Source organism: Delphinapterus leucas, chromosome 10 (assembly GCF_059928025.1).
Source record: "Delphinapterus leucas isolate spDelLeu-1000000601 "Yukka" chromosome 10, BTC_Dleu_Yukka2, whole genome shotgun sequence".
NCBI lineage: Eukaryota > Metazoa > Chordata > Mammalia > Artiodactyla > Monodontidae > Delphinapterus > Delphinapterus leucas.
The window spans coordinates 83,276,255-83,288,459 of NC_143138.1; positions in this window are offsets into that span (position 1 = coordinate 83,276,255).

The window sequence follows — 12,205 nt, forward strand, 5'->3', positions numbered from 1 at the left end:
GGAATGAGCTGAGGGGTGAATCATGCAGATGCCCGAGGGAAGAATACTCCAGACAGAGGGAACAGCAAGTGCAGAGGCCCTGAGGTGGAAGAGTGCAGGACCCTTTCTTGGAACTGCAAGCAGGCCAGTCTGCAACTAGAGCAGGGGTCAGCAAACTTTTTCAATAAAGAGATAGTAAAAGATTTCCAGCTTTGAGAGCCATACAGTCCCCATAACAATGACTCAACACTACCACTGCGGTATGAAAGCTGCCATAGACAACAGGCTTTAAGTCTAAAAGAATGGGTCGGTGGTAATGAGGCCTGAATGTGTGGGACATTATATATCATAATTTTGGATTTTACTTTGTTAGTCAGGGTTCTCCAGAGAAACTTACGAACAGAACCAATAGGATAAGTGTGTGAGTGTGAGTGTGTGTGTAGAGAGAGAGAGATTATAAGGAATTTGCTCCCATGCTTACAGAAGGTGACAGCTGATAAGCTGGAGACTCAGGAAAGCTGATGGTGTAGTTCTGGTCTGAAGACCAGCAGCTTTGAGATGAAGGAAGACTCAATGTTTCAGTTTTAGTCTAAAAGCAGGAAAAAACCTGATGTCTCACCCAGTTTGAAGGCAATCAGCAGGAGGAATTCCCTCTCATTCAGGGGAGGGTCAGTCCTTTCATCCTATTCAGGCCCTCAACTGATTGGATGAGGCCCACCACATTAGGGACAGTGATCTGATCTGTACTCAGTGTACCAATGTAAGTGTTAAACCCATCCAGAAAAACCCTCAACAAAACACCCAGAATTATGTTTGACCAAATATCTGGGCACTCTGTGGACCAGTCAAATTGACACATAGACTTAGCCATCACATTTTGCATGGGATAAAGTGATATTGGAGGGTTTTGAGCAATGAAATGACATAATCTGATTGAAATGTTAACCACATTACTCTAGTTGGTGTGCCAGGGCAGACGTAGGGAGACCAGCTATGAGGCTCTCTCAATATTCCAGGCAAGAGATAATGGTGGTTTGGACAAAGGTGGTAACCGTGGAGGTGGTGAGAAATAACCAGATTCTGATTATTCTGAGAAACAATTAGATTGGTTTTGGACAGTAGCACTGACTACATTTTCTGAGTACATGTTATAAGTATGGAAGAAAGATTAGAGAAGGGTGGATTCTAAGACTTTCTCCTGAGCAATTTAAAGGATTGAATTGTCCCCAACTGAGACAGGAAACATGGTGAGAAAAGCTGATTTAGGGGAAAGCATAGGGATGCGGTTTCGGACAGGTGGTATTAAAATGCTTTTTAGATACCCAAGTGACAAAGTAGATACTATGGTCAGGATGTTTGTGCTCCCACCCTCCAAATTCCTACGTTGAAATTCTAATGCCTAATGTGATGGTATTAGGAAGTAGGGCTTTGGGGAAGTACTTAGGTCATGAGGAGCCCTCATGAATGGGATTAGTGCCCTTATGAAAGAGAGCCCACAGAGATCCTTTGCCCCTTCCACCGACTGAGGATATAGCCAGAAGGTGCCGACTATGAACGAGGAAGAGGCCCCTGACCTCTGAATGCAATCATGCCAGCACCTTGGTGTTGGAATTCCAGCCTCCAGAACTGTAAGAACTACATTTCTGCTGTTTATAAGGTACCCAGTCTCTGGTGTTTCGTTATAGCAGCTCAAATACACTAAGACAGTAGAACAGGCAATCATATATACCATTTGCAGTTCGGAGGGAGAGGCTTTTCCCTCACCTAACTTCAAAAGACAATTCAAGAGATCCAATTCAAAACTTTCAACATTTTCTATATCCCTTTCCTTTTTTCTCCACACACCTGAAACTTGTTGGAACTCTCATTTGCTACTGTCCACCCTCTTCCCACCCTCTGCAAACCCAGCCTTCTCTCTTCCTCTCACCAAGTCCTACTTCTCCACCCATGCCTCTCTGGGTCTTCCCTTCTATGCCATTTGCTGGATCCGTATGCCCAGGTCTCCTGGCTGGGGAAAGGCAAGGAGTGGATTACAAAGAGGGGAAGATAAAGAGAGAATTTGGACTGGAAATTATGTAATCTTTTGGGGCAGCTATAAGGATGGGTGAGATCTATAAACACCCCTATGATAAATAATAGTAATAATAATTATACAATTATATATGTATGTAGGTATATGATTCATATACAAAATCATATGTATATGATTCGTAAGTAGCTAATGTCTATTACGTCAATGCATATTTATCAGAATCATAGGATTTTAGTAACTCTGGAAGTTTAAATATCATCTTGTCCCACTCTACCTTTTATAAATGAAGAAACCAAGATTACAGCAGTGAACTAACTTACCTGAGCTTCACTTTTTCTCAGAAGTGTATTCATCTATTAATCACCGTAGCAGTATAATGTGTGTACAGTTGTATGTATATCTCATCAGTGTAATAAATATAACATCTACACATGTCGCACTATGAAAAGTGAATCCTTTGAATGCTCACAGCTCTATGAAGTAGGTAAAATTAGCTCAATTTCACAAACAAGTGTCCAAAGGGCTGAAGAGGGGAAATGACTGGCCCTGGGTCACTAGCTAGGCAGTGACTGAGCCAGGATTAGACATTTATCTGAAGCCAGTATCTTTCCTGCACACAGCTGCCTTTCAATCATGAATCATTGCATGTGCTGGGGTAAGGATGAGAAGTAAAGATGATCCGCACTTGATGGTAATTCATTCTGGCTGAAGCTGTTTCATTCTGCATGTTTTGGAGTCCCTGTGATTGAACTTCATAAGCTCTAACTTCCTCTGAATGACCTGGCTTTGTCTTCATTCATAGTTTTGCTTTTTTGTCCTTTTGTCTGCAAGAATTTGCATGTACTATAAGGGGGAGTAGTGGTGGGAGAAAGAGAGAGGGATAGAATACCCATCCTATTCTAAAAACAGAGAGAAAAAACACACAGAGGAGAGTGTGTGCGGGCTCTACCAGCTGAAAGTATTATAATGTGAAAGTCAACTACAAACAGAAATTTGACATGAAGAAGTGTTAGGAGCTTGTGACAAGCAAACATGAGGAAGTAATCGTCGCCCACTCTAACTGTACTTACTCAAGAGAAGGCACAAACAAGCCGTGGGTCTGTTCCTCTTACCATGTACTGCATTGTATTTTTCAGCCATATAATTTCTCCAGGGTAAATTCTAAAATATCCTCCTATAGAGGAGGATTGGAAAGGAGTCTTACTTCTTCTTACTAGAGAGAATTTTGCTAGAAGGGAAAGAGGGAAAGGTAATAGAGCTTCCCAGGGACACAAGCTTTTACTTTTAGTTTAGCAGATCCTAAATTCATATTTCCATTCATAGCACCTTCTGTCTTATGTGTTCTACTTGAAAAATCCTTTCTCCTTTTATCAAATATATCTTACTCCTCAAGACAAGCAGAAAGGCAAGGAAAATTTGTGCAAGTGCAAAAGAATCTGTGAATCAGCCTAATGTTTTCATTTTGGTTGGAACACTGTATGGTGTCCATGGACTGTGTCCACACCTTTCCCACACTTTCACTCAGAAGGTCTGGATAAATAGTAGGCCAAAATTGGCCATATGACTCATTTTAACTTCTGGGAATAGACTGGGGCTTCTCAATTTGACACTGTTGACATTTTCAACCAGATAATTCTTCACTGTGCGGGCTGTCCTGTGTATCACAAGATGTTTAGCATCATCCCTGGCCTCTACCCACAAGATGCCAATAGCACTCTTCCCAAGGCATGACGAGCAAAAACACTTCTGGATAAATGGGTAATTCCATGGCTGGAGAAAAAAAAAAAAGATAGTTATCAAAACACAAACACACACACACACACACACACACACGCACACACACAAATTTAATGATAGGGGTATATCAAACCATAATTCAAAAAGAGTCATGTGCCAAAATGTTCAATGCAGCTCTATTTACAATAGCCCGGAGGTGGAAACAACCTAAGTGCCCATCATCGGATGAATGGATAAAGAAGATGTGGCACATATATACAATGGAATATTACTCAGCCATGAAAAGAAATGAAATTGAGCTATTTGTAATGAGGTGGATAGACCTAGAGTCTGTCATACAGAGTGAAGTAAATCAGAAAGAGAAAGACAAATACCGTAAGCTAACACATATATATGGAATTTAAGAAAAAAAATGTCATGAAGAACCTCGGGGTAAGACAGAAATAAAGACACAGACCTACTAGAGAATGGACTTGAGGATATGGGGAGGGGGAAGGGTAAGCTGTGACAAGGCGAGAGAGTGGCATGGACATATATACACTACCAAACGTAAGGTAGATAGCTAGTGGGAGGCAGCCGCATAGCACAGGGAGATCAGCTCGGTGCTTTGTGACCGCCTGGAGGGGTGGGATAGGGAGGGTGGGAGGGAGGGAGACGCAAGAGGGAAGAGATATGGGAACATATGTATATGTATAACTGATTCACTTTGTTATAAAGCAGAAACTAACACACCATTGTAAAGCAATTATACCCCAATAAAGATGTTAAAAAAAAAAAAAAAGGGACACAGAAGAGCCCTCAGAGGCTAAAGCTGGAACAATTTAAGCAACAAAATTAAGTAGTATTGGGTTATAACCCTACGTATAAAATAAATATTCATAAGTCCATATTAATAATTGATTGAACAATTAAATAAATGGGGATAATGGGCAAGTCTCCTCTGCAGAAGTATTTCAAGTAATGTATGTCAACACTCATTTTAATGAGTGTGTGTGTGTGTGCGCGCACACACATGTGCGTGCGCACGCGCGTGTGTGTGTGTGTGTGTGTATATATATATATATATATATATATATATAAAATGAGTTAGGCAGTCATCAAGGAGATATGTGTAACTTCCCCTTCCTTAACTTTGGGCTGTGCTTAGTGACTTCCAAAGAGTACCGTATGGAAAGCAGGGACACAATGAGTAACTTCACAGTGAAGAAACCTGACAGACACTACTCAGCCAGGTGGTCAAGGTTAACATCAGCAGTGATAAGTCATGGTGATCATGTGTACCCTTGATATGATGTGATGAGAATGACACTCTACCTCTGTGTGCTCTTCCTTCTAAAACCCATAACCCCACTCTAATCATGAGAAAAGCATGGACAAATCAAAATTGAGGGATATTCTGCAAAATATCTGACCAGTACTCCTCAAAACGGTCAAGGTCATCACAAACAAGGAAAGTGTGGGAAATTGTCACAGCCAAGAGGAGCCTAAGGAGACAGATGCCTAAACGTAATATGAGATCCTGGAACAAAAATCTGAATAAAGTATAGAATTTATTTAATAATAATGTATTGATATTGGTGCATTACTTTTTTCAAGTGTACCATACTAATTATTACCATGAGAGATGTTATTAATAGGAGGAACTGGGCATGAAATATATGGGAAATTTCTTACTATTTTTGAAACTTTTCTGTAACTCTAAATTCCAAAATAAAAAGCTAATTTTAAAAAATATCTCTGGATATTGCCAAACGTCCCCATGGGAAGTAAAGTAGCCCCAAGCTGAGAACCATTGCTATAGCATATCTGAGTTCCAGTCTCACACCTTCCATTTTCTAGCTGTGTGGCCTTGGGAAACTTCCTTAGCATCTCTGAGCCTCTGAAAAATGGCGATAATAATACCTATCTCAGAAGATCAGTTTGAGGATGAAGTGAGGTAATGTAAAGTGCAGGCAGGCACTTAATAAGCGCTTGATAAATGACAGCAATGGTACCACTCACCACGATCAGTATTATTATCAATTCACATTGTATGACAAATGCACTACTGACACAGTCCTATTTGTTCCTAGCTCATCAGGCTCCAGAAAAAACTATCTCGAGGGTGAACTGCGTTTAGACAAATCTCCCTTCTTGCCTTGAAGAACAGAATGTGCCTTTTAGAAAATGATAAACTCTCCCCCAAACCTGCAGGCTTTCTCAAGAAAAGCCCAAACGATGATCAACAGTGGCATTTCCTGCCCCAATACCAACTCAGCCTAGCTCTCCCGCATCACGTTTCTTTAGGTTAGACTCATTTATTGAATGCCGGGGTGAGAAAGGCAGCACAGTAACACAAGTGGAGGATGAAGCTGTCTGTCTGGCTGGGGACCAAGGGTGAGGAAATGAGAAGAGTGGGGGCTCCACTGCATGAAGTGCAGCCGCTGCTGCCAGATCTGTTAGGTCAACCATCCCTGGAAAATGTTTCCCATCTACCCTGTGACTATTCAATGGTGGAATGTTTTAGTCATCTCACCGCTCACTTTTTAGCATCCTAGACTCAAAACTATTTAGATGTAATGACTTCTACTGATAGGGAGTTTAGGGCTGAAGGAAAATGCAGAGAACCAAACAATTTACATTTTCAAAAGGGATATAGAATGAAGCAGGATGAAGGCTACCACTCCAGCCCCTTGTTAAAACTGGGGCTAAAATGAAAAGCCCAGCGTCGGGCAGCCTTTCATTTACCTATCAGTGTAGAGAAGTATGGTCCTTAAAGTCAGATTAACTTGGTTTCAGATTCCTCCAAAGTCTCTTCCAGCCAGGTGACCGTGAGCCAGACTCTGCTCCCTCTTTGAGCCTCCATTTCTTCCCATATAAAATGGGGATGATGATGAGAAATAAATGAAGGGATTTTTATAAAAGAAAACCAAAAGGACCAAAATGGTAACAATGGTCAGAGAGATGATGATTCTAGATGGACTGATCCTGAAGAGTGATACCTCCTGAAGTTCACAAAAACACACTCTGTCTGCTAAGACAGTCTTAGTTCTCTCCAGCCAGGGACCAGCAGGACACCCTCTCCCCTTTGAACTGAGATCAGAAGGTGTTGATGTCATAGAGTGGAATCTGTTTTCTCACACTGCTATGTTCAGTTACTGAGGAATAATTTGAAAGACTGTGATGGTAATAGCTTAGTCCAAGCAGTCTTTGTGGGGAGTAGGTGCTGGAGAGCAGGGTAGCTCCAAGAGAGGGTGTGAGATGGAGTATAGGTTCCCCAGCTCTGAGAGAGACAGGTAGCATAGGGCTTTGGAGGGATCAACTATGTGTTGTTGCATTAACTAATCTTCAACTTCTTGGACCTTTACACCTCTCTTGGACCTTGACCTCTGAAATCCCTATTTGAGCCCGTTTTCAAGGATTTGGCTTCATTCATTCAAGAAATAATTATGAAGTGCCTACCCTATGCCTAGGCACCAGAGATACAGTAGTAAAACAAGCCAGCTGCCAGCTAGCCTGGTAGGAAACAATAGCTAAGGAAAGATACAAATGAATGAATAATCAAGATAGCCTTGCTGATGAACTTTATAAAGAAAATAAATCAGGGTCAGGGGGCAGAAAGTGACTAGATTTCAGGTAACCTCCAGACAGGTTGAGGAAAGCACCTCTGAGGAGATGGCATTGGAGATGAGCTTTAAAGGGAGAGAATGAGACAAATATGCAAAGATTTGTAGAATTATCCAGGCAGAGCCGACAGCCTGAATTAAGGATATTCTTGATTGCTTCTTATTTTTTACTTTAGCAACCCTACTCAGATCTGATTATCTAACTTCTTCCTACTTAGGAAAGTATTTTTGTTTTTTAGCTTTTATTTTATATTGGAGTATAGCCAATTAACAACGTTGTGATAGTTTCAGGTGCACAGCAAAGGGACTCAGCCATACATATACATGTATCCATTCTCCTCCAAACTCCCCTCCTATCCAGCCTGCCACAGAACATAGAGCAGAGTTCTTTAGGAAAGTATTTTAGACTCTGCTTGTGTGGACCATTTGTTTATTCATTCATTCATTCACTCATGCACTCAATTACTTATTAAGCACTTCCTGTTTGCCAGACACCAGAAATAATGAGTAGAACAGACATGAATTCCCATTCAAATGGAAACTGAGTTTACAGAGACTATCCCTGAAGTATTTCAGTGCCTAATGCACCAAATAGTAGTATCTTAGAAGGATGTTGCAGAGCCCATACCTCAGAAATAGCTTATTTTTTTAGGGAGTCATCCATGGCTGGTAGATAGAACTGCAAAACTTGATTGCAGATAGATGTTAGGAAAACATTGGACTTAGGGTCAGAAAGAACTTGACTTCAAATCTAGTGCTGCCATTGACTAGCTGTGAGACCTTGGCAAAGTCACTTAACTTCTCTGAGCCTTAGCATTCTCAGCTGTAGTATCTAGCACAGGGTTCAGCACAGAGCAGACCCTCCATAAATGATTAAGGTGACATTTTGACCCATTTTTGCTGTCTTTTTGAGTAAGTAAATTGTAGCTTTTTCCCCAAGAGAGCAAAACTATATAACCTATATCAGGAAGGAATGGAGGTTTTTTAATGAATCTAGTTTAATCTGATTTTTACAGAGACTATCAGATCCCCTTAAAATCCAAAGAGGGTATTCTGCCCAAAGTTATCCTTTCCACTTTCTGTTATGACATTCATTCTCAACAGAGCTGATATAAACAGTCCCTTTCCTGAGACCTGGATTCTCCAGTTGCCTGTACAATAATGTTAGTTAAATAATTATCTAATATTTACATGGATGGCTTGTAGAAAAAAAAAAAAGCTATTATTCCCACACTTTGGATAGGGACTGTTATGTAGAATTCATGCAAATATCCTGAAAAAATAAATGCTGTGTCTTAGCCTTTGGCGGTAATCAGCTCAACTAGGAAAACGGAACTGATCGGTGTTGAATTATACCTTATTCTCTATGCCCTACCAAATATGGAATCCAGAAACTACTGCATAATGTTAACCCCCAGCAATAAACCACTTCTCAAAGCAGTTTAGCTCTAATTATAAAAGGAAACAGAGGTTGCCAGTTCCTATCTGTCACACATCCTACATCTGCCAAGGCCCTCCGCGAGCCAGTAGGGGGACACCCTCGGGGGAGAATTAGCTGTTGGGTTTCTCAGTCACCTCCTGGAATGAGATTCAGCGGAAGAAATAGAGAGGTGTTGTATGAAGGTCAGTTTCCAGCTAAATCATGCACCAGCCCGCGACTGGCAGCAGGGAGCAACACTGCTGATTTGTACCAAGGCCCCAGGAGTTACTCAGCTGTATTAAACTATTAGGAGGAAGAATAAAAATCGAAAGAGATCGCATCCACTTGAGGTGGGCTGTTCAAAATGCGTTCACTGGGAGCGTTAAATTCAATATAGATGACAAGGTTGGATGAGACCCAGTGCCTTATTCCAAGCATATTAACGTTCAAGTGCTCACCACAGGATATTACTGCACACTTCATTAGATTATACTTCTCACCTGAAACAATAACTGTTAAATTCCAAACTCCATCTGAGTCTTGGAGATCGTGCCTCAGAGATACCTTAACCTTGGGACGGGTAGCTGAATGGGAATTGATTTGTCATCTTTTAGAACTTAGCAAGAGCTAAGAGTTCACAAATTGACACTCAGATAACATATTCTGAATTCTGTTAAGTGATTTCAACTTCACTAGAGACCTGTATAGTTCTGTCTGGCCAAAATTGCCACAGCCCTTTAAAATATTACATTGGAATCACACAAATAGGACACTGCCCTCGCTAGGGAATGTTGTTTCCATTAAAATGATGTCTGCCTTGTGACCCTGTGGCCAAGTTTTTCATCACCTAACTTTGGCCAAAATTCATTTTTACTTGCATCATTTTGAGGTCATGAAGTTTAACCTGACCGGTGCGAATATAAGCACACACTTTAAACCCTTTTAGTTCTGCGTTTCAACTTCATCTTTTTGCTGCCTTGTTCTTACAGTTTGGGGGCTTATGTTCCTTGATCAATCTTGTGCTTTCATAAAGTGACAATGTTTTACCTAGACTTTATTTTTCACCTCCCTAACCCTCCAAGGTATTCTCTATCTTCCAGACAAAAGAAATGTCTTCATGATTATAACCAGCATTCAGTCTTTGCTTCAGAGGATGAATTCATTCATTGATTTAGTAAATATTAGTTAAGTACCTATTATGTGTCAGGCATTATTTTTGACCCTACTGTTGCAGTGATTATACTTAGGGAATCTTTGGAACTCACATACTACTGAGAGTGAAAGACAGTAAAAAGTCAATAAAAGCACCTAATTTCAGGTGAAAAAGATAGTAAGGTAAAGAAATAGAGCATACAATTAGGGTAACTACTGAACGCCTTTCTAGGAGGTGGCATTTGTGCAGAGATCTGAAAAGATCCAGGGGAAGAATATTCCAGACTGATGGGACAGCAAATGCAAGCTTCTGGGGCAGGAACAAGCTTGGTTTGTTGGTTAGAAAAACCAAAAGTGTCCAATGCAAAAAGGATGAGGACCCAGAAGTAGGTGACCTTCCCAGCCCCGATCAGGAGTTTGGGTTTTATTCTCTGAATGATGGAAGATCATCATAGGGCTTTAGTAGGAGAAGGACATGATCAAGTTTAATCTTTTTAATTAAATTTTGGCTGATCTGTAGTAAATAGATCTATGGCTTATGCCTAATATGTAATAGCTCGACAGAGTGGGCTTTGGTGATTAGGTAGTTCTGAGTCCAAATTCCAGTTCTACCGTTCATTTGTTTATCTAGTCATCAAATACATATTCAACCACTGATATTCTGCCCCTTCAAAGTCCTACATGTAGCAATTTTAATTAGCTGTGTATTTTTTTTATTATTTTTTGAGCATTTGATTTCCTGTTGTCACTCTCCCAGCTTTTTAATACAAGGAAGTTCCAAACTTGCCATTCCTCCGTACTTTTGTGTTTCCTCAAATTCCAAACCTTCCTGAGAATCTGGAGCATTCCACACATAAGCACGTGGATCGTAGATTCCCATTCACTGGGTAAATACTGAGCTGCTCTCCTTATAGTATTTGAAGGATAAGGTTTTGGGGTGCTAAACTAGTGATCCTCAACCTTTAAAATACCAGAAATTTTGGTCACACGTTAAAGCAATTAAGAGACTGAAGGTAACAATTAATATGTCCATTATAATTACAGCACAATTCTATTAAAATAGCATAATATTTCAATGTATACCAAAATAACCATTGTTTTTTCCTTTTTGATGATTGCCCCTCAACCCAATGCAGACTGTTTACTTCCCTGACTAAGCTCCCTAATATACCCACAATGCAAAATTGTTGAGTAACCCAAGCTCTTTTCTTCATGCTGACTTGATATCATGATTAGCCTCTTCTATCAGCAGGTTTCTCTTCTTATAGGGCTTCCTAAATCTCACTCAGCACAACATCATATCTGATAGAAATCACTATGATAATATGAACCCTCAGTTGTAGCAAAAATTAATCGTACTTACTGATCAAAATTTGAACGCAAACACATGAAGGATTCACAGCACACTAGTAATATTGTGACATCCCTTTGATAACCGCTAAAATAAGGACTGTCACTGGACTCCTGATTTTTATTTCAAACAGCAATAATTACTCCTGGGATCATACCACATAGACTGTGATATTGGTGCACAAAACTCCCAGCCTAGCACTTTTTAAAAATAGATCTTTATTGGGGTATAAGTGCTTTACAACACTGTGTTAGTTTCTGTTGCACAACGCAGTGAATCAGCCACATGCATACACATGTCCTCATATCCCCTCCATCTTGGACCTCCCTCCCATCCTCCCTATTCCACCCTTCTAGGTTGTTGCAAAGCAGCAAGCTGATCTCCCTGTGCTATGCAGCTGCTTCCCACTAGCCATCTATTTTACATTTGGTAGTGTATATAGGTCGATGCTACTCTCACTTCGCCCCAGCTTTCCCCTCCCTCTCTGTGTCCTCAAGTCCATTCTCTATGTCAACATCTTTATTCCTGCCCTGCCACTAGATTCATCAGTACCATTTTTTTTTAGATTCCATATATATGTGTTAGCATATGGTATTTGTCTTTCTCTTTCTGACTTACTTCACTCTGTATGACAGACTCTAGGTCCATCCACGTCACTACAAATAACTCAATCTCGTTTCTTTTCATGGCTGAGTAATATTCCATTGTATATATGTGCCACATCTTCTTTATCCATTCATCTGTCGATGGACATTTAGGTTGGTTCCATGTCCTGGCTATTGTAAATAGTGCTGCAATGAACATTGTGGTACACGACTCTCTTTTGAATTATGGTTTTCTCAGGGTATTTGCCCAGTAGTGGGATTGCTGGATCATATGGTAGTTCTATTTTTAGCTTTTTAAGGAACCTCCATACTGTTCTCCATAGT